At 49.1% G+C, this 21,387-nt stretch overlaps 1 long non-coding RNA gene across 1 annotated transcript in view; it reads right to left on the bottom strand.

Moving 5' to 3' along the window:
* Window positions 1-1,612: 1,612 nt before the first annotated feature.
* Window positions 1,613-21,387, bottom strand: part of LOC123580009 — a 43,091-nt gene continuing 23,316 nt past the window's right edge. Inside the window, exon 3 of the long non-coding RNA XR_006703075.1 lies at window positions 1,613-1,944. This is a non-coding gene — a long non-coding RNA (uncharacterized LOC123580009). The remainder of the gene's footprint in view (window positions 1,945-21,387) is intronic.

Genomic DNA, 21,387 nt, shown 5'->3' on the forward strand with positions numbered 1-21,387 from the left:
GAAGCAGCCCGCATACACAGACCAACACTTCCCGAGAGCACTCCAGCCCTTGTCTGTATCTCGCTGCTCTGTGAACATGCATTAAGTGTCCTGTGTGCATTGCATGTCAGGGAGCAATGTAGCAAATAGTTAAGAGCACGGCTTTGGGGACAGATGGTTCTGAATCCAAGTCCTACTTATGGCAATGCTGGTGGCAAAGCCCACAAAGACTCCTGGAGTCCACTGGAGGCATCTGCAGTATGGGTAGCTGTACCTTCTTTTATGGCCACGTGACTTCCTGGAATAAAGACTACTTTTCCCAGTTTCCTTGCAGCTCGGGGTGGCCATGAGTCATCCCATTGGTCAGAATTGAGGGAAAAGTACACAGCTGTGAAGCCTCTTCCAGGAGCCCTTACTATGCGTGTCTCCCCCCGACCCCCGGCTCTCTCCTGCCCTCCTTCCTCTCTACCTGGAACCTGTATGCCGCCATATTGGATCACGAGGCCACACGCTGCAGAGCAACGCGACAGGGGGCGTCAAATCACCACCACCAGGCAGCCACCGTGCCTCCCAGCCCTGGCCACGTGCACCTGCACTGTTATGTGAGAGAAGAAAGCACCCCCTTTATTCATTTTCGATCTCTGTCAACTTCAAACCAAACCAACCTTAACCGAAGTGAGCCTGCCTTGACAAAGTTGTACACTTAACACGTGACAACGTCACAAGAGGGCTCCACAAACTGTTTAAGGAATGGAAAGCGGCTCCGCGTGTCTGGAATAGGGCATTTGAGGGGGCAAGTGGGGAGCACAGGAGGAGAAAGGCAGCTGGGAAATGCGCAGAGATGAGGCCACCCAGGACCCCGCAGGCTGCGTGAAGGGTTTGGGTGATGGTGCAAAAAACCATCGAGGGAGCCACCGAGGGAATTGAGCCCGGCAGTAGCAGACCGGCTGGGCGTTCTAGACCAATCTCCCATCTGTTTCATGGAGGATCAACTGTAGGAAGCCAACTGGAGAGGCGGGTGGGCTCCTCCAGGCCGTCCCTTATCTCCCACGTGTTGTTATGGCTGATGAAAGAACTTTTTATCGTTTCTTAGGGACACAAGACATCTCAAACCCAAATGCCTCACAGAGGCCCCAGTGGAGGAAGCAGGCAGGACGTGGGACCACAAGGGATGGGGGCATTTGCAGCTCGAGAGCACGCCCTCCGCACAGGCCGTGACCACACGCAGCCCCCGCCTATCCGTCAACTGCCGCCGGGTGAAAACAGTCCCGGAGCCCCCCAGGGCTTCTAAGTTCTCAGGAGAGGCTCCAAAGGTGGATTTTGGGGTGGGAACCCAATTTTCCTTTTAGGCAAGACCCTTCCTGCGAAGATCGAAGATCGAGACAAGCTTGTCCTGAGGCGGAAGCTGAACAGCAGGCTTCCAGTTCCTTGCTCCTGCTCCTTGCTCGGGGAGTGGGGGGGGGGGGGGGGGGGGGGGCACCACCAAAATTTAAAATGCAAATTCTACAACAGGCAGAAGGCAGAGGGCTCTGGTCTTTGAGGCTGGTGGCTCCAGGGTGCTAATCAGCTTGCAGGAAGAGCTGGCACCCCCTTCTAAACTTCACTTTCTCTCTTGTCTGGGGTGCACGAGAGGATTTTAAAACAAATGCAAGGGAGAAGTTGAGATTTCCCTCTGAAATGCCAGGGATCCTCAGAAACCCCCAAGGACGAGCCACCCGCTCCATTCACGGCTTGGTCCCCCGCACAGGGATCTCGCCCGGCCTCACCCACGCTCTCTCGTCCTGAAAGTTCATCCTCACAGAACTTGGTCGGTAGGAATCATGCTTCTCTTTTCCCTCATCCTGGTCCCCGAAGGCTGGAGACGAGAGGCTGTTCCGTTTCTTGACACTTCATAATCACTGAAAACTGCCTTTGGGGCCTGCCTGCTGCAGCCACTGTCGGAAAACCCTCTTCTTCCGGAACTTACTATGATAAAACACAGAAACGTGGACTCTAGGGAGACTTTGATCCAGCCTAGCAGGCAGATGAAGTGGCATGCACACGCCCATGGGTGTAGACGGTGAGCTGCAGCCCACAGACCAAAGCCGGCCCACCACTTGATTTTGTCAATAAAGTTTTATTGGAACATGGCCATGCTCATTTGTTCCTCTGTCATCCATGGCTGTTTTCCTTCTAGAACTGCGGGGCTGAATAGTTAGTTGGACCAGAGACTGTATGGCCCACGAGGCCCAAGATACTTACTAGCTGGCCTTTTGTGAAACAAGTTTGTCCACTTTCGAGAAGAGAACCAGCAGATACTGAGGGCCTGCCGCGTGCTGGGCGGCCGTGTTAGTGGCAGTGCACATCAGATCGCTTCATCCTCAAACATTTCTTCAGAGGGAAGATGTATTGTCCCCCATTTTAGGAAAAAAAGAGGCTCAGTGAGGCTCTCCAACTTACTCAGGGACCCCAAGGGGATCCGCCCACCTGTGCGGGGTTCAAATTAAGCCCAGGGTCTCCCCCACACATGTGGGTCTTCATGGAGGTGGAAATGCCCCCAGTAGTTCGCAGGGGCATTTGTGGGACACTATTGGTATTCAGAGGGTGAGGGACACAGGACAGTCCTGAAGGAGAGAGAACCACCCCGTGTACTGTCAGCACCACCGTCCGTGGCAGCTGAGTCACCAAATAACACACCTGTACCAGTGTTTGTGGCTGTCACATTCACACGGCGAGCCTTGCGCGGCCCTAGTTTTCTATAAAATAAAAAGTGCCAAAGAGGTCCAGTTGAGTATTTACAAGATAAAAGAATGTACGACCACTTCATCTGATTAAGTCATAAAGAGCATTCGCTTAAGTACATAATATCATGTAAATTACTTTCCTTTTATTTCTTTCCTTCGTGTTTTGGCATTGCGTTATTATTATTTATTTATTTATTTATTTATTTTTTTTTGAGACAGAGAGAGACAGAGCATGAACGGGGGAGGGGCAGAGAGAGGGAGACACAGAATCGGAAGCAGGCTCCAGGCTCTGAGCCGTCAGCCCAGAGCCCGACGTGGGGCTTGAACCCACGGACCGCGAGATCATGACCTGAGCTGAAGTCGGACGCTCAACCAACTGAGCCACCCAGGCGCCCCGGGCATTGCGTTATTTTAAAAAATATGCGTATACGGAAGTTATATTATCTGTGAGTAGCAGTTTAGGATGGCAAAGGGGATGTTACAAAATAGTTGCTCTCAAGAGAGCATGTTAGGGGGGCCTGGGGGGCTCAACCGGTTGAGTGTCCGACTCCTGATTTCGGCTCAGGTCATGATCTCGTGGTTTGTGAGATCAAGCCCCCAGGTGGGGCTCTGCACTGACATCATGGAGCCTGCTTGGGATTCGCTCCCCCTCTCGCTGCCTCTCTCTCTCTATCCCTCTTCCACCCTCTCTCTCTCTCTCTCTCTCAATATAAATAAACATTCTTTTTTAAAAAAAGAGCATGTCAAGTCTGGCAGCTGAAAACACGCCCCACAGGATGCTCAGATAATTAAGATCCCGTCACGCCCCATCTTTCTCTGTCATGCTCTATCATGTCCCGGCACACTCCATCATGTACCACCGGGCTCCCGCAGTGAAGACCTCCATCACCTGGCAGCCATGGGGCTGGGAGCAAGTTGCAGACTTCTCTGCTCTTCCTCATCTGTTAAAGGAGGAGCTTATATTGCCTCTTTCATCGCAGTTTGTGAGTGCACGTGACAGTGGCGAGTGGGGCTCTTTGGAAGGATCCCCAGGTAACCAACAGTAGGAAAGAGCCATTCTGGCCACGAACACAAGCATCACACAAGATGCCCAGGGCTACATTCCTGGGGGGAGGGGCGGTAGATTGTGGGGCAAATTTCAACCAGTCTCTTAAGAATTATTTGTTGAGCAACCATACACCCCACTGGGGAGCCAGCAGTGATCCCGCGGAGCTGACACTCCAGCGGGTGACCAGATGATAAACAAATCAGGCAGATCGATTCAACATGCGGCAATGCCACGAATGAGGCAAATCAACAAAGTGACGCCCTAGGAAATAAACTGCAGAGGGGGATATTATTGACAGAAAGGTTGAGAGGTCTTTCCAAGGAGTGACATTTAAGCTCTAGGGCAAAGAAGACGCGGGCATGTGAAAGGCTGGGACAGAGCATCCCAGGCTGAAACAGCAAGTGCAAAGGTCCTGAGGTGGGAAAGTGGTTTGGTGTTGAAGTGAGCAGAGTGCTGATGGCACACGGCCTTGTCGTTCCCAGCGAGGAACCGCATTTTAGCCTCAGAGCAACGGGAGGCAGGAAAGGCAGGAAAAGTAAAAAGAGATTTGGGGGGTTCAGAGAACAGCCTTCAAGGACCAGGGGTGCATCCTGAGGAAATGCAGTGGGAAATGAGATGAAGTCAGGCCAGGTCATTGATACTTTATGCCCGCGGAACCAGACTCCACTGCGTTTTAGCAGCGCAGGGAATGTGGTATCTCAGTATCACTGCAACAGGACGGACAGGGGCAGGGAGAGACTGCAGCCAGGGAGGCTGGGGCGAGGCTTCTGTTAGATCAGCCAAGAATGGATGGAGGGCTGAGTGAGGGGGGGCTGGCGGGCAGGATGGAGGAGAAGCCAGGGGGCGAAGCCTGACAGAAGTGCATGAAAGGGTCCGGGGGAAGGAAGCCTGGGGCAGATTTGATTGCTCCGCAGAGGGGAAGGTCCCAGGTGCCCGGGGAGGGCATGAGGGACAGACTCAAACACATACACCAAATGTGCTCAGGAAACACAGAACATGTTGGGATAAAAGAAATATGTACGTATACTTGAAAATTCTTTTAATGTTTATTTATTTTTGAGAGAGAGAGACAGAATGTGAGTGGGTTGGGGCAGAGAGAGAGGGAGGCACAGAACCTGAAGCAGGCTCCGGGCTCTGAGCTGTCAGCACAGAGCCCAATGTGGGGCTCGAACTCATGAGCCGTGAGATCATGACCTGAGCCGAAGTCAGATGCTCAACCGACTGAGCCACCCAGGCACCCCAAGTATATATATATTTTTAATCTCTCAGTCACTTAAAAGCATCATTTAGTGATGGGGGAAGGGCTCTAGGAAATGTTGACCAGGATGCCGTGTAATGTTAGCAAAAGTTCCGGGCAATTCCTTTCTCCAGGTCAAATGCTTGACTAAGTGAAACGCCCGCCAGGTCCCTTCTTCTGTAGCCCCGCCCTTCCATCCTGACAATGACCGATGGTCCAGTGGCTATTTCCTCCTCCTCCTTCTCCCCCCATCCCTTCCCGCCCGCCCTGTCTCTCGGTGGATGGCTTGCTCCCCATTCAGACCCATATCCTCCTCCAGCTACCACCCTGTTTCTCTGCCCCCTTGACAGATAAGCACCTTTACGAGGGGGACTCTGTGTACCACTTCCTCAACCTCCCCGCCCCGCCTCCCGAGCCCGCTCCGATTGGGTGTCCTGGTGCGCCCCCCGCGGAGGCAGCTCCTGCCCAGGTCACCGGTGGCTGTGGCTGACTGTGGCCCCTCCAGCAGGTACTCTCACTTCGAACCCCACTCGGCCACACCCTAGCACGCTCAGGCATGTCGTCTACCCAGAATCCCTTGCTGCACTAGCTTCTGGACACAGCCTCTCCCTCCCCTGCACACTCCTTCTCCCCCCCACCCTGCCCCACCTCCCTGGCCACTCCTGCTGAGTCTCCTTTGCTGCCTCCTTCTTCTCCCTGCAACATCTAAACATCAGTGGGTTTCCAGGGCCAGGTCCCCAGACCTCTTCCTAGGGACTGTCCCCCAGCACTCTCTCATTAAATTGCATCCGGTGCCCCCCAAATGCCTACCCCTGGGGCCAGGCCTCTGCCCTGAATCACACAGCCACAAATCTAACTGCCATTTGACATCTCCACTTGGACGTCTCAAGGATCTCAAACTCTTGACCTTGACCTACCTCCTCCCCGACCTTGATCCAACCTTGATCCTGGGGAGTCTTTCACCTCCGGAAACGGCGGCTCCAGGCGCTCACGTCAAAACGTCGCAAGTCATCCCCGGTCATCCTTGCCATTTCTCTCCCGTCCCGCATCCAATCCTGTCCCCAGGTGTGTGACCAGTACCGGCAGACGAGAACCCGACCCGGTCTCCCCAGGGGTGAGACCTCAACGCAGGCCCATCTGTGCAGGAGTGAGAAGACTGTGGTCAAGTCCTAGGACCGCCCACCGCTTCCTTGCTATGTGACTCTGAGCACCCGGCATCTCTGAGCCTCAGTTCTCCCGTTCGTAGAATGAGACGCCAACACGGGGCCTGGCTTGCTCAGCAGGGGGGCTGTGACAGCCCAGGGAGACGTTGCAACTACGCTGCCAAGTGGCACAATGTGACCATTTTGGTTATGGCCGCATCTGCTTCTGCGCTCGGAACCCACAGGGACAGCTGTGCTGCATGATGCTGTCGCGTGGTCTTGTCATCGGGAGTTTCCCCAACACCGAGCTCTTTGCGGCCACAAGGTTTTGCTACACAGAAGACGTGGAACACAGGCCACCCCCAACCCCGCGTCTCCGGATAATTCCCCAACAGCCTCCCCCACATGAAACCTCTGTGAAATTCCATCTTCTGAAAACTGCAAACAGGTCGTGCAAGAAATGACCAGGGGTTTGAAAAAGCCAGACTATTTGCCATTCCTTCTTTTTCAAGGTCTCTCGGGAGGTGATTAGCAACAACTGATAGGGGAGGAAAGGGCAGAAACGAAGCCCCAAGGTTTTCCCAACTTTCCTCAACAAGCTGTGACTTAGAACGAGGGCTCAGACCTGGGCGGCCAGCAAAGTATGATGAAGAACACTGCTCATGTGAGTCCTCTGCTATCCATTAAGACCCTGCCGGTGCCCCGACAGCAGGGCTTCACTTACCGGAGGTGCTTTCATATTCCCCGCAGGGCAGGGTGCTGCACGATTCCGTGAGTACACAGCCACTGGCAGCTGACAGCTGAGCTCACAGCTCAGCCACGCTGACGACGAACGTAATAAAGGTTAACTCAACACCTACTAGGTGCTAAGTGCCATGTTAAGTGCTTACCCTGCCTTAGCTTCTTTGACCCTTTCAGGCAAGGATACCAGCAGCCCGTTTCACGGATAGGGAGACAGAAGCTTGGAGGAGTGTAGTCACACAGGGGCCCAAGGGCACGTGGCTGCCGTGACTCGATCCCCGGCCATTTGTTTCCAAAACTTGCCACTTTCAAGCTGCCTGCCAGGGGATTTCAGACTCAAGTGCTCTCTGGGACAGGCAGGTAAAGTAAATGAAGGCCGGAGGGGACGGTGGTGCCTGGGAACACACGCTTATCTAAGGGGACAGCAGCTACTTGGAGATACACGTAATATGGATGAATCTCAAATGTATCACCTCAGTGAAAGAAACCAGCGTCAAAAGGCTACGTAATGCATAACTCGATTTATACGACATCTTGCAAAGGCAAAACTATAGGGACAGAAAACAGATCAGCAGCTGCAAGGGGCTGAGGTTGGGGAGGGCTTGACCACGAAGAGGCAGCAGGAAGAAATCTGGGAGAGTGATGGAGACGCTCTGTGTCTCCACTGTGGTGGTGGTTAATCAACTGGACGTTTGTCAGAGCTCCCAGAACTGTATGCTAGAAACAGGTGAATTTTACTGTACGTGAATGATCTTCAACAAAATGAGGCAAAAACCAACTAGAGTTGAGGGGTGGGCCCTAGTGTGTGACCTCTGCCCTGAACTGCCCTGGAAAAGCTGTAACAGATGACCAGTCATGGGGACATGGGACAGTCCATGGGTGTGGCTGGAAAAAAAGCGAGGAGGAGAAGGAAATGACTGGTTGGTCTGGAACCTCACCCTGACCCACCACTTATTGGTGGGCTGACCCTGGGCAAGTGGCCTCCTCTCTCCGAGCCCCTGTCCTCTCTCTGTAAAATTGGGATGATGACACCTTCCTTTATATGGCTGTTATCAAAATTAAGCAAGGGGCGCCTGGGTGGCTCAGTAGGTTAAGCTTCCAAATTCAGCTCAGGTCATGATCTCTCAGTTCGTGGGTTCGAGCCCCACATCAGGCTCTGTGCTAACAGCTCAGAGCCTGGAGCCTGTTTCAGATTCTGTGTCTCCTTCTCTCTCTGCCCCTCCCCCACTCACACTGTGTCTCCCTCTGTTTCTCTCTGTCCCTCAAAAATAAATAAATGTTAAAAAATTTTTTTTAATTAAACAAGATTCTAGAGGTAATGCTTCTAGAGAGGATGCTCCATAAGTCTTCCTGTCCTTTAGGAGTCACACGGACTGAGCAATCATTCCCCTCGGTGGCCAGCTCTCCCAAGGGGTCCTCCTAGGTCATCCTTAACCGGCTGGCCAAGCTGGGCAAAAGCAAACTGTGACTTGCTCTTTCTGGACAGGAGAACCCCTAGAACATCCACCTGTAGAGACCAGGATGGGATCCTTAGCCCACCCCCCTCACCACATTATCACAGCTGAGTTTATCAGAGCAGCTGGGTGTGGGAGGTACCACGAAGGCAGAGCAGCATGGTGGTTAAGAGCAGGGACTCTTCAGCCAAAGGGCTGTGAGTTCAAGTCTTGGCTCTGCTGCTTCTTCGCTAGAAGACCTTGAGTAGGTTACTTAAGCTCCTTGAGCTTTGGTTCCCTGTGTGTAAAACAAGGCTACAAATAGCACCTGTTCTCAGGCTTATGGACAGGATGGAGTGAGACGCCCCCACAGCGCCCCAGCACCCCGTAGGACTTAACTAGACATTGCCTGGGGCGCCTGGGTGGCGGCTCAGTTGATCAAGCGTTCCACTTCGGCTCAAGTCATGATCTCATGGTTCATGAGTTTGAGCCCAGGGCCAGGCTCTGTGCTGACAGCCTGGAGCCTGCTTCAGATTCCGTGTCTCCCTCTGTCTCTGTCCCTCCCCCGCTCACAGTCTGTGTCTCAAAAATCAATAAACGTTAAAAAAGAATAACTAGACATCACCTGCTTTCCTAGACCTAAGCCCACTGGGCATTACTCTCCCCAGGAGACCCTCCCTTGATGAGTATTTGTACGGATTAAATAAGTTCTCAGTGAGGTACCTGGTGCTTAATTGATGCTCAATAAATTGCAGCTCTCAGTATTACTGCCATTGTTCCTACTGTTGAAAGATCAAACTGGAGACATCAGAGCAGGCACAGGGGCATACATATGGGACGGTGGATACTTGAATCCAAAATGCCAGAAACACGGTTACTAGAGAAACTAGAAGTATCTGGGCCCCATTGTCTCAGACACGAACCAGAAGAGGCCCAGAGGACTCTTCCAACACCGAGAAGAAACAAAGCATTGATCTACCCAGGATCCAAAGGACAAGACTTCGGACAAAGACCAAATCCCTCACCAGAGGTCACCAAGTGAGGCAGGACTAGAACCCAGAAAACGATCCGACCCTCCCAGCTCCTCCCAGATCGTCATAGCGGGCCACCCGCTTCATGAAGGGGATCCATAATCAAAGGAGGGAGGATAACTGAGCAGCAGCACAAAGGGGGCCTGGAAGAGAAGACTGAGTGTCAGCGACCCTGACCGCCAGGAGGGAGATCCTTTCAGACTCTGAGAAGTGTTGCTCTCCTCAGCTGTTCAGAAGCTATGTGTTTTGTTCCCCGGGACACCCAGCAGGAGCTGATCGGGACAATGGGACCAGTATGCATTCTTTTCTTGCCAGAGCAACACTATGCAAACTTGGGGACAGGGTTCTAAAGTCCTTCATGGGATTAGGACGACGGACGGACTTGGACTTACTTCTGCTCAGAGTATGGCTGGATTTCCTCCTTCTGGACCAGAGCGGGGCCTGGGGTGTCTCCCTCATTTCCTTCTCCTGCCTGAGGATGTTTCTGCCTCCACAATCACTGACCCCTGGCTCTGCGTACGTGCGTGCGCGCGCGCACGCGCGCGCACACACACACACACACACACACACACACACACACACGGAAGGCTGCCCGGGCCGCAGGGGCTCTGTCCAACGCTTCCCTCATTTATCAGGGGGGAAGACGAAAGAATATTTGGATTTAAACCACGGTCCTTCCTGACCATCTGCAAATATTCCTTCTCCTTGCTTGCCAGTCTCCTGAGCGCCCCCCCGGGGAAAGCCAAGCATCTCCCTCTGTCCTCCCGCCTTGGCACCCCGCCCCCCCATCATTCACATGCCATCCAAGAGCCTCCTCCTCCGAGAAGTCCTTGGCCGTGTCACCACAGATCTCCTCTTTCCTTCAATGAGCAGTTCAAAAATATCTTAAGAAATTAAAAAAACCATTTTATGGTGCCAGAAGCTCTGTTTACAGCCACAAACAAGACACTCCGCGGCCCACAGGGTGCTCTCTGGGAATTGTATACACCACACCCAACGCGGCCCCTCGCCCCACACGTGTGTCCCACTCCACCGAGTCTGAGTGGGTAAGCAGCAGAGGAAGGCACCCACTCTGTCTCCTCCTACCTGTGCAGCTTCGAGCAGCTCACAAGCCTCCCTGACCCTCTCCCCTCTCTTCCTTGCCTGAAAATGGGAATGATGGTAACTACCACTTGGGATTATTGTAACTGGGGGTTAATGCAGGTCAAACACCCAAATCACCACCTGGGACATTGTAAGCACTCAGTGAGTATTCTGGTGTCCTAATACATGTTGGATACGCTATTAATATTTTCATCATTCATTTCAACTTAATATTACATGACTGCCTTCATTCATCTTGTCAGCTCCTTACGGGCAGTAATGTTTCTCTGTCCCCCACAATCCCTGCTGGCAGAACACAGAGCCACTGGGAACACCATACGTGTTGATGGTCACGAACTTGATTAAAGATTAAAGATTAACAGCTGCAAACATTTTCCTTACAATAGCGGCCAACCTTTTTCAGCTTATTGTGAGCAGCTTATTGTGTGGCTATTTATCTGTGGACATCATGTCATGGAGCCCTCGAGGCAGTCCCAGGTGCTCCAGACTCCCATGTCCAGGGCCACCGGAACACCTCTTCCCTTCCCCTGCCACAGCCTTCACCACCTGGCCTCTTACCCTCTGGGATTTTGTGTCTCGCTTCCCCAGCTCCTTAAGAGGTTAAGACCATAGGCTCTGGAGTCAGATGGACCTGGTCAGAACCCAGCTCGCGTTCTTCGCCAGCTGTGAACAAGTCAGGTTATCTGCGACCAGACAGGCTGTCCAAGGGCCTTTGCCAAAGGCTACTCAAGGTCGAAGGCTTGAACATACTGGTGGGCCTGGCTCGCAGAAGACTGTGTCCTACTGCATGGCCCTCATGAGTAGCGTCACCAGTGTCAGGACTGTGTTTCAGGGACAATGGGCTCTCCCATGGTGACACGGGCCCCGGGTGAGAGGTGTGTGTATGAGAATATTTGGGAAGTGCCGACAGAGAAGGCCAGGATTGCAAGTCCCCATGCCTGCAGTGAATAGAGGCAGCCAGAGTAAATTAGCAAACCCACTGCCTGATTCCAACACATTCAGCCATATGACTGCTCAGCTCACCGCTCCTTCTGATTGGACTAAGGGTGGGCACTGACTCGGGGCGCCTGGGTGGCTCGGTCGGTTGAGCAGCCGACTTCGGCTCAGGTCACGGTCTCGCGGTCCGTGGGTTCGAGCCCTGCGTCGGGCTCTGTGCCGACAGCTCAGAGCCTGGAGCCTGCTTCGGATTCTGTGTCTCCCTCTCTCTTTCTGCCCCTCCCCTGCTCACACTCTGTCTCTCAAAAATGAATAAATGTTAAAAAAAATTTTTTTTAAATACCCTTCAGGCATGAGGAGACGGGAATTAAATAAATCCCTTAAATGGAAAATCACACAGCGCTTAAAAGAAATGAGGATAATCAACCTGTACGGACATGGAAGGGTGGAAAAGGCACAGTGAAAATGAAAAGTGAGTTACTAATCCATACATACAGCACGATTTCACTCTCATCTTTGAAGAGATATATAAAGCAAGAAACTACATATAGCAACATGAATAAATCTCAAAACTGAAGGCTGAGTGAAAAAAAAAAACAGAATGAGACTTATAAGACAAAGCCATTCCTATGAATTAAAAGCACCTTCACACTAGAACTACACTATTTCACAATATACTTATACCTCCAACTACCTAAATCACACCCGTGATGCCCACGGCAGGGATGGGGTGGCGGTGAGCAGGGTGCATGCATGAGATCAACAGTGCAGTAGGAAACAGACACAAATTTAAAAAATAAAAATGGGGACGCCTGGGTGACTCAGTTGGTTAAGCGTCAGACTTCGGCTCAGGTCACGATCTCAAGGTCCACGAGTTCGAGCCCCGCGTCGGGCTCTCTGCTGAGAGCCCGGAGCCTGGAGCCCGCTTCGGATTCTGTGTCCCCCTCTCCCTCTGCCCCTCCCCTGCTTGCGCTGTGTCTCTCTCAAACAATAAATAAACATTAATAAAAATAAAAATGAAGGGTTTCCCATGAAAAAATGACAGCGTTGTCTGGCAGAACTTTAAGGAAGCCCAGTGAGCCCTGCCTCTGTGTAATCCCCTCCCCTTGAGGGCAGACAGGACCTGTGACTGGCCTCCAGCCAACAGCATGTGACAAAGGCGAAGAAAGAGTGTCTCCCCTGTGAGACCGCACTAAACAGCAAACATGACCCATAGCCGGTCCCCCGGCTGCGAGGTTATGGGAGGCCCCCTCTTGGCAGACCGGAGTGAGAGCTACTCCTGCTGGCTCTGAAGACGTGAGCTGTCAAGCCGTGACAGCCCTGTCACGCGTCATGACAGGGCCCCGTGGCAAGGAGCTGGGGAGGCCGCCAGGAGCTGTGGGGGACCTCTTCCCACAACGGAAGCGGTGCCTCAGTCTTACAGCCACAAGGAGCTGAGTTCTGCCAATGGGCTCTTGTGGTTCAGAAGAGGGCCCAAGTTCCAGAAAGCCACGGAGCGCTGCCCCCACTGACTGCAGCCTGGGGAGCCAGGCCAAACTCCGGGCCCCGTACAAAATGAGAGGTCGTGCGTTGACGCTGATGGAAGTGAAATCTGCGGTAATTCAATAGCCGGCAACACATAACTAATACAGCAGGCCACGGCTCGGGGAATATGAGGAGTCCGACCGCCTGCTCCGAGGTAAAAGAGAAATTAAAAGTAAATGTACACATTAGGATACACATTAAAAACGTTCCTTAGGGGCACGTGGGCGGCTCGGTCAGTTGAGCTTCCGACTCGATTTCCGCTCAGGTCATGATCTCACGGCTCATGAGTTTGAGCCTCGCGTCAGGCGCTCTGTGGGATTCTCTCTCTCTCTCTCTCTCTCTCCCTCTCTCTGCCCCTCCCCTGCTCCTGCTCTCTCTCTCCCTTAAAACAAATAACTTAAAAAGTGTTAAAAGAATGTTTTTTTTTTAACAGAACTTTTATTTTTATTTTAGATTCTTATTTACATCATTTTTTAATTTATATATATGTATATAAATATATATACATGTTTTATAGCCCAACATTTTTTATTTTAGATTTTTATTTACATCATTTAAAAATTTACATATATGTAAATATATACAAAAAATTAAATATATATATATTTATATAAATGTATATATATAAAAATTTAAATTCAACTTAGTTAACATACAGTGTCATCTTGGTTTCAGGAGTAGAACCCAGTGATTCATCTCTCCCTTTTTTTTCTTTTTTTAATTTACATTGAACTTAGTTAGCATCTAGTGCAACAATGATTTCAGGAGTAGATTCCTTAATGCCCCTTACCCGCTGAGCCCATCCCCCTCCCAGAACCCCTCCAGCAACCCTCTGTTTGTTCTCTATATTTGTCTCTTAGAACTTTTTTTTTTTTTTGAGAGAGAGAGAGAGAGAGAGAGCACGAGCAGGGGAGGGGCAGAGAGAGAGGAAGACACAGAATCCAAAGCAGGCTTCAGGCTCCGAGCTGTCAGCACAGAGACTGATGTGGGGCTCGAACTCACAAACAGCAAGATCATGGCCTGAGCCGAAGTCTGATGCTTAAACAACTGAGCCGCCCAAGTCGGATGTTTAACCGACTGAGTGGAATGAGTGGCCAAAGCTGGGTTCGAAATTCCCATAAAGGCTTTCCTAATGCAGAACACAAGAGAACTTCTGACCTTATCTATCACAATCTTTGATCTGGAAGACAGACTCCCATGACCATTGTTCCTCTTGCGGTTTGGGGGAGGGATTATATCTGACCCACACTGCCTTATCTCACCCCGAACTGATTTTACATGAATTTTGTGAAGACTCTTTTCTGGGGACCTTGGGATGTTATTTAAACCAAGTAGCATTTACTGAATACTTCCTATGGGCCAGGAACCGAGACAGATCCTTCAGCTACATTAACTCATTTGGTCCTTAGGGCAACAGCACTATGGGAAGTCACACTATCTTAGATGTTTCACAGAAGAAAAGACTGAGTGAGGCTCAGAGAGCTTTGACATGTCCACGGTCTGACACGACTGATGGGAGTGACAGAGCCAGGATTCAAACCCACATGTCCCTGACTCCCAAACCCACATCATCCCTGCTTTATGAGGAAACCACTGTTTTCGTTCACAAATCAGTATAAACTCATTTCATTCTGTTTTTCAAATAGTCTTTTCTCTGGTTGTTCAAAGCTCTTTGAATTCTATTCCTGTCTTCCGGGATATTAACACTGCCTCTTCTGTATCAACCATGTGTTTCTAAAGCATATTCTCAAATCCTTCACCCAAGTTGCCAACAAACACATCAAGCAGAACAGTTCCCAAACGTTTTTGGAGAGTCACGTACTATCCAGTTGAGATTCTCAAATGACCTGTTTACTCACCTCTCCATCACTTCATTACATTTACAGACCACTTGCTGCACCTGAACTAGGCGGTGTCAGGAGCCCTCGGATGCAAGGATCTCACAGCCCAGCTGAGCAACACAGTGTGGTTAGGGCCACACTTCCCTACAGAGTCAATAAAAAGGACAGGGAAAATGTTCACTGTAACATTATCTGCAACAGTAAACCCTCTAAATATCCTACCAGTAAACTACAATTGCCTATCTGATGGAGTGTGGAACAGTCATCGTTAATACATTTTTGTTGGCATTTAAAACATGAGAAAGGGGCACCTGCGTGGCTCAGTCGGTCAAACATCCAGCCTTAAATTTTGGCTCGGGTCATAATCTCCTGGTTCATGGGTTTGAGCCCCACACGGCTCATGGGTTTGAGCCCCCCATGGTTCATGAGTTTGAGCTTGGGATTCTCTGTCTCCCCCCTTCTGTGCCCCTTCCCTGTTCTCTCTCTTCTCAAAACTAACTAAATGAAACATTAGGAGTGCCTGGGTGGCTCAGTCAGTTAAGCATCTGACTTCGGCTCAGGTCATGATCTCAACGGTTCACGGGTTTGAGCCCCGCATCAGACTCTGTGCTGACAGAGCCTGGAGCCTGTTTTGGATTCTGTGTCTCCCTCTCTCTCTGCCCCTCCCCTACTCACACTCTGTCTCTCAAAAATAAACGTTAAAAAAAAAGTTTTTAATAATGGTATTGTGGTTATGTTTTTTTTTTCCAAAAGTCCTTATCTTTTAGAGATACTTAAGGAAATCGTATGATGCCTGATATTTGCTTCAAAATAATATGGGGGAGGGGCGCCTGGGTGGCTCAGTTGGTTAAGCCTCCAAATTCAGCTCAGGTCGTAATCTCATAGTTCATGGGTTTGAGCCCCACATCGGGCTCTGTGCTGACAGCTCAGAGCCTGGAGCTTGCTTCAGATTCTGTGTGTGTGTCTCTCTCTGCCCCTCCCCCTCACTCTCTTTCTCTCTCTCTCTCTCTCTCTCTCTCTCTCTCAAAAATAAATGTTTAAAAAAAATTTTAATAATAATAAAACATGGGAAAAAATACCAAATAATGTTAAGGTGCCAGTATTATCTACATAGTATGTTTATAGACAACCTCCATCTTAAGATTTAATTAAGACTGAACAATGGTCAAAAGTCACAAATGTTACAGGCAGACTATGAAAATAAAGAAAATATACAAAGTAAATAAATGCCTTTACAAACATCAAATACATAAAACTAACACATGTAAAAACTGTGTGGTCAGTGAAACTTTGCAGAGATCGCCAGATGTGTAGGTGGGCTGGACAAACTGGGAATTAATATATCAATTCAACGGAGTGTGGATCAAAGACATCTTCTTTTTCAGACCAATTTCCCCAAAGCAAGTATTCTTCCATGTTCCAAAGAAATTTCATTCGCATTCACTGCATTCAAAGTTAGCATCAACCTTCTCTAAAATTATCATGACGGGTCCACAGATCACACTCCTGAGCAGCAAAGTTCTCTAGAAGGCACAGCCTTTGGCCTTAACATTGTAATAACAATCACACACCAGTTATAATGATAATGAAGTCTTCTGTGACCAGGCCTTTATTTTTTTTAATGTTTTAACTTTATTTATTTATTTTGAGAGAGAGACAGCGCACAAGCAGGGGAGGGGAAGAGAGAAGGAGAGACAGAATCCCAAGCAGGCTCTGCACCATCGGCTCACAGCCTGATGAGGGGCTCGAACCCCACACACTTTGAGATCGGGACCTGAGCCAACATCAACAATCAGACACTTAACAGACTGTGCCACCCAAGCTCCCCGATCACATCTTTAAAATCACAATATCCCCAACTCCTTACCCCTTACACAAGGAATTCTGTTGTGTCCCCATCGCCATCTGTCACACCACCATTTTTCATTGCATCCAAGATCTATTTGCTCTGAGACACAGCATTATTTTAGGCACCACTAAAAATGAAAAAAAAAAAAAAAATGTTGCCAATTAAATGGCATGATGCTTTAATACTAGTCCTGAATCTGTTACAAAAATCAGTGACACCAGCCTCTCAACGTTTTAACATTTCTTTCCCCTGGGGCGCCGGGTGGCTCAGTCGGTTAAGCATCTGACTCTTGATTTTGGCTCAGGTCATGATCCCAGGGTCATGGGATCAAGCCCCATGTCAGGGTCTGCACTGACAGCATGCAGCCCGCTTGGGATTCTCTCTCTCAGTCTCAAAATAAACAAATACATACATACCTTAAATTATTTTTTAATAAAAAACATAAAATTTCTTTCCTCTTTCCAGGGATATTTGGTCACTTCCTCTGTCTTTGCTAGTGCTGACGGGCACATGGTAGGAGGTCCCTGGTTAATTTCAGTGACCAGCTGCAATACAGTTGCACTTTCCTCGAGTATTTCCCTTGTTTACGGCTATGAAGCTCTTGGGTACTGCTTTATAATAAAAAATGGAATTACGATGATCACTCCAAGTGATGTCTGTTTGTGTCACTCACATCGAATACCCTGTTGTTCTCTTCTCATACCCTTTTGCATACGTAATAGAGATGCTGAATCCAACAGAATGTAATGTTACGATAGTTTAAATGGAGATTAAGCTCAGCACATGTTGTTCCAACGGTGCACATAACTCGGCAGAAGGGACAGCCATCAGAACAGCTATGATGATGTTTATGTATGAACATACAATGACAACCACATATGACAGCTGTCTCCCCGAGAGCAAGCGCGGGAGAGCAGTTCCATTGACGGCAAAATACAATGTATCCCGGTTTCCGAGGTATTAACATGGGGAGGGGATCACAATTTAGAATTTATGAAACGAGGCCTTTACTTTACTTGTTCTTCAGCCCCCCCACACCGCGAGAGGGAAATCTCGTTGAGGGCAGACATTCTCTCTCCTGTTCTCTGCTATAGTTGCAAAGTGGAGAACAGCGCCTGGGACAGATCCATCGATCAATCGATCAAACGATCAATATTTGCTGAAAGAATGATTCGGTTCTGCCCCAGACGTGGCCCAATATACAGACTGTATACACACATTCCACTCCTACCGCGTGAGTCTTACTTACAATAATTTGGCACAGAGCTACTTCATTTGGGGCGTCACATGTAAAACCGAGCCAAAATAAAAACTTGAACGTACATCTATAACTTGGAAGCATTTTTTTAAAGGACTCGTTTGGACCCAAATCACAATCATCCACCAACATCTGTTGACTGCAGTGGCCCTTCTATTCAGAAAACCATGCTGGGTTCTCGGGGTGCAAAGAAACACAAGGCAAGCAGGAGAGTTAGGGAGTGCACAAACACAAGGACGCGCACTCGTCCTGTTTGTTAAGCACTGACCCAAGTCAGGAGCAAACACACCAGTGGTCCTTGCTTTTCTCTCCGGCCCCACACCCCAGATGAAGGATCCTGCAGGCGCCCAGTGGCAACTTGGAGAGGGGGAGTGGGGGTGATGCCCGATACTGACCAGACCTGGCTGTAATTTCTAGAACCCTCCTCTTCTTAAAAACAAGGTCAAGTCTCTGTTGCTCAAATAGAGTCACAGCCCGTTCCGTTTCTATCCCACCTCTTCCCTTATCCATCTGCATTTAATTTTTTTTATTTACATTTATTTATTTTTGATAGAGACAGAGCTCAAGTGGGGGAGGGGCAGAGATAGGAGACACAGAATCCGAAGCAGGCTCCAGGCTCCGAGCTGTCAGCACAGAGCCCGACGCGGGGCTCGAACTCACAAACTGCAAGATCATGACCTGAGCCGAAGTCGGACGCTTAACCGACTGAGCCACCCAGGCGCTCCTCATTTGCATTTTTTAATTACAGAAATCACACATGCTTGTAAGTCTGTAATGAATTCAAAATAAAAAGTTAAAAAGCGAAACATGTTCATTGAATTTAAAAATTTAAATCAAACACATGGACAAATTTAAATTTTATTTAATGTTTATTTATTTTTGAGGGAGAGAGAGAGAGAGAGAGAGAGAGACAGAGCACAAGCAGGGGAGGAGCAGAGAGAGGGAGACACAGAATCCGGAGCAGGCTCCAGGCTCTGAGCTGTCAGCACAGAGCCCGATGTGGGGCTCAAACTCACAAACTGTGAGATCATGACCTGAGCTGAAGTCAGACACTTAACCAACGGAGCCACCCAGGCGCCCCACATGCAGACAAACTTAAAGTGAGGGTTTCCCACCCATCTCTCAAAGGCAAACACTGGTTACAACTTGCTATATGCCCTACGAGACTTTTTTCTACATTTCTACCCAGTTGTAAATGCACCAATTCTCCTTTTATAGAACGGACCACACTCTAGAGTAAGCTTTCTCCATTTATTGGGGACACTGCATCCGTATCCATGCTCATATCTGTGTCTATACTATATCTACTCACATCTACAGCCATACCCAAAGCTAATTCATTCTTTTTAAAAGCTGAATGTTCTCTTGTATGAATGCACCCTGAGTTTATTCAAGCACATCTTTCTTACAAGTCATTTCCACACAAGACCGTAAACACGCACACGTGTTGCCTCTTTGTGAAAATTTCTGTATTTCTGTATCTCCTGTGAGAAATTCTAAAATTTTTGTAAATTCGGTAAGGCAAAATGACGTGTGCGTTTTAAGGTGATGAGACTGATCAAACCGTCCTCCAGAAAAACTGCACCGACATACCTCCATTCTTCCCGATGCACTCAAATATTAACTGAGCATCTTCTATGCACTAGTCTCTTTTCTAGGTGCTGGGAATATAGCTGTGAACAAGACAAAGTCGCCGCCCTTGGGGAGCTTACAGTCTCAAGAAGGAAGCTAGGTAATCAACAGATACAAAAGCTATGATGTGTCACATGACAAGAGATACAGGAAAATCAAGCAGGGAAAGGGATGGAATAGGGAAGAATGAGTGGGGACCATTTTATTATTTTTTTTAAATATAGTTTGTTGTCAAATTGGCCTACATACAACACCCAGGGCTCATCCCAACAAGTGCCCTTCTCAGTGCCCCATCACCCATTTTCGAGTGGGGACCATTTTAGATAAAGTAGTCACGAAACTTCTCTGAGAGGTGAAGGAAGTGAGGTGATAGATATGAGGGAGGAGAACATTCCAGACAGAGGGAATAGCACCCGCCAAAAACGTAAGACTCTGTTTACCCAAGCCCTCACTAATACGGCTAATATCATTCTCATTCTCCCTCTCCCTCTCTCTCTCTCTCTCTTTCCCCTTCTGTCTCTCTCCCAATTGTTGGCAATCTGACGTAAAACAGATATATTTTATTTGAGATAAAACATCTTTCCCCATGTTTCGTGATCATTTATAATTCTGTGGATTGCCTGTTGTAGGACGTGTGCTCATTTTTCTGTAGTGGGGTTTGACTTTTCCTTATAAATTTGTAAGAGGGTTTCATTTTGAGGATATTGAAACTTGTCAGTTAGAGAACAAATATTTCCCAGATCTACAATTTTTCTCTAACTGGATTCTCATGCCTTTTCCCACAGAGAAGTTTAAAAGTCAATTGTTTATGATTTGGGACTTTGTGGCTTTTATTTATTTTTTTAATTTTTTAATGTTTATTTATTTTTGAGAGAGAGAGAGAGAGAGAGTGCAAACAGGGGAGAGGCAGAGAGACAGGGAGGCACAGAACCCAAAGCAGGTTCCGGGCTCCAAGCTGTCAGCATGGAGCCCGACTGCAGGGTTCGAACTCATGAACCACGAGATCATGACCTGAGCTAAAGTCGGACACTCAAGTGACTGAGCCACCCAGGTGCCCTAAGGGATTTTGTGGCTTTTAAAATGGGCTTCCCCAACCCCAAACTATAGGAATACTTTCTAAATTGTTTACTACTTTTGTGTTTTAATATGTTTAAGACTGGACCTTTCTGGGGGGGAGGTGGAGGGGTAAGGGGATATATGGTATGAGGTGGGCAATCGCTCTTTCTCCCCAGCTGAGATCTCAAGTATTCTGGCACCATTTATTGAACACCAGTTTGATGGTCGAGACCGTGAACTCTGGAGCTGGACCGTCTCGGCTAGAAAATGTCTCCACCCATCACCGGCTACGGGACTTTAGGGGTGTCTCCTAACCTCTGCGCCTCAGATTCTCACCTGTCCAATGGGAATGATACCAGCATGTGTTTCTTCAGATTGTCCTGAGGATTAAGTGAGGGTACAGGAAAACACCTAGCATAGTGCACGACAAATGCAAGTTATTGGTTCCTCCCCTAACTGTGGGTGCCACTGTGAGCGTGCCCTAAGCTCCCACGAGCCTACATGAGCTCTCATTCTGGTCCCTTCCTCAGCCACGACCAGGCCGCTTACACTGTCCTTGCCTTGTGGGTTGCTTTTGTTGGTTTGGGTTTGGTTTTGATATTTGAAATTGTATCTTCCTTCCTTCACTTCCTTTTTTCAAGATTTCTTAGCCAGGTCGCATTTTGACTTGTTATTGTCCACAAACTGATCAGGGTTTTATTTGGGGGAAATGGTCATAGTTGTTCTACTGATTCTCCCCATCCGGGAGCAGAGCAGGCCTCTGCGTTTGCCCTCCCCTTCCGTATCTTCCCCGGGACATGAGGGCGCTCTCTGCACAAGGTCCTTCAGCTGCCTGTTTGATTTATTCCCAGGC

This window comes from Leopardus geoffroyi, chromosome A3 (genome assembly GCF_018350155.1).
Source record: "Leopardus geoffroyi isolate Oge1 chromosome A3, O.geoffroyi_Oge1_pat1.0, whole genome shotgun sequence".
In the NCBI taxonomy this organism is placed as follows: Eukaryota; Metazoa; Chordata; class Mammalia; order Carnivora; family Felidae; genus Leopardus; species Leopardus geoffroyi.